Source organism: Myotis davidii, unplaced genomic scaffold (genome assembly GCF_000327345.1).
Source record: "Myotis davidii unplaced genomic scaffold, ASM32734v1 scaffold61, whole genome shotgun sequence".
In the NCBI taxonomy this organism is placed as follows: domain Eukaryota; kingdom Metazoa; phylum Chordata; class Mammalia; order Chiroptera; family Vespertilionidae; genus Myotis; species Myotis davidii.
In genome coordinates, this window is record NW_006291729.1 from 528844 (window position 1) to 531191 (window position 2348).

Genomic DNA, 2348 nt, shown 5'->3' on the forward strand with positions numbered 1-2348 from the left:
ATAGAGTGATGGTTTTCTGGTTTCTTCTGATGAGGTGTCAATAAATTTGTTTATTTTTTACTTTATTACTAAAGACCCGGCGTGGAGGGCCCCGCAGCCAGTTAGGCGGGGGACTTCCAGGGCCGGCATGTTGCTTTAAATGGGGGGGGCGTTGTCTCCACCCCCCACCGGAAGCCCTTCACACCTCCCCGCCACCCACGGGTCTCGCCCATGCGGTGCTCTCTGCAGCTGGGACCATCTGAACTGTGGAGGCCTCGGGTGCAAAGCCGCGGAGCGCCCCACTGACGAGCCTTTCTCTGCTGGTAACCCACCCGGAAATGCCCAGGGCCGCTTCCCCCACGAAACGTGATTTTTGAGTTTATTCCGCATGGGGCTTGCGAGACAGACCCACCGGAAGCCCGGGTCGTCTTAAATCACTAGCCCAGCAGCCGCGGAACCCCTCGAAGGATCGTATCCGAGTGTAGAACAGGGCAGCGTGCCCACGGGTCGGTTTAACACAGGCTGTCTGTCTGGACTCGGACATGGCAGCTAGAGAAAGACACAACCAGAAAGCTGTCCCCATATTTAGCAATCTTACTACCTCGGGGTACAAGCAGGATCCCTGGAGAAGGCCCTGCCTTAACCCACCGCCGGTGTGTGAAGGCCCAGGCCCAGCTCTCGCATCCGCGTCCCCCAGCGAGCCGCGCTGTTGGGGGTGGGGGGGAGGGGGCCGCCCGGAGGTCCACAGACACACCGTGTCCTTGGGAAAAGCTAGGAACGCGTCAGTGCCCCAGAGCTGCCATGTCCAAGAATCACAAGTAATGATGTGAGGATCCCAGAGATGTTTGTTGACGTTGGCTATTCTTGTAAAATAGTCCAAGTATCACATCATCCGGCACCAAAATAGTGTCAAAACAAAATCTGTTCCACTGTGGCACGTATGTGACAGAAACACATGCGCACAGAGTCCCTCAAAAGGCTGGGGCTGCGGCGGGGGACTCGGGGGTTCGATCGTTTCCAGGCGTCATCCCGGAGGAGAGGTTGTTCATGCAACGCCGCCAGGAGCCGGGATGCAGGCGGCCTTCGCAGGGCCCGGCCCTCCGGGTCAGGGAACCAGCCGCCTGCATCCATCCTGCAGAAGGAAGCGGCTGCGTTTTCTGAACGTGCACCCTCCGCAGCACCACCCACTCGGCCTCCCCGAAGAGAAGGCCAGGGGCAGGCATCAGCCGAGGAATTAATTATTAATGGGAGGAAAAAATAGCTCCCCCGTTATGAAGCTTTGCTTTTTCTCCAGTCCTGCCCCCTTCCTCTTTTTAAATGCAAAGGAGGTGGCGATCAAGACCAAAAAAATAAACAAGGTTCTTATAAATAGAATGTGCTCTCGGTTTTCCAGTTGATTGTATTCTGATTTTCAAAACACACAACTGATTTACCGTGGTCTTTGGTTAAGCTGGAATTATGAGTGCATTAACTGAAAAGTATGTTAGTAAAGAGCCGCACACTTTTTAAAGATTTAGACCACATGAAGGAGTTTTTAAAGATTTACAGGAAAGGGGAAAAAAAAGGAAACAACACCCTGAAGCTGCATTCGGTACTAGTGTTGAAAGATTCCAAACCTCACACAGGACAGAATTTTAAAAAAACTACAAGGTGAAGATGACGGCCATTGGCTAGAGCCACCTACCTGTCACACAGCTTTAAAAATACTGTAGGTGCTGGAATGTGACACCAGAAATCACTCTTTGTGCATAATTAATTACATTACTCTGCCACCTACGCTGCAGGGCACAACAGACCCGCAGCCTCAAGGGCGGTGTATGTAAATACAGCGTCAATATGCAGATTATCCTAATGATTTCCGATTAGGAGGGTCATTATAATAGTTCTGCCCAGTTCTAGAAAAGGCCCCCCGGGAACCGCCAACTTCTCAGAGCTCCCCGAGATCAGCACGGTTTCCAGTCTGCAGGCGCACGCCTTTCACCGAGTCTACACGAACGCCTCCCGCGTCGCCAGGGTGCAGGATCCCGCGCCAGAGCCGTCTGAGTGCCCGCGGGGTGTTTATTTCCCCACACAGCTTTTCCTGGTCTGCAGAGCGGAAACTCACTCTACAGACGCCCCTAGTCCGTGGCAAACTTAGGTGCGTTTTCTTTGTGCAGAAATGCTGTCTCTGAAGGACCATCCCTGGATCGCAGTGAGCCGCGTCTCCCCCTCTGCTGCAGGGAGCCCCGGGCTGCGGGGGGCTCCGAGGCGCCCGGCACACCCTAGGGGCCAGGGTCCTGCCTCGCCGTGGGAATGAGAATTAAGATGCGCATTTAGATTCCTGGGGCCCCCTCCCCCACCGTTCCTCCTGCTCCCCTTCTTCCCTCTCC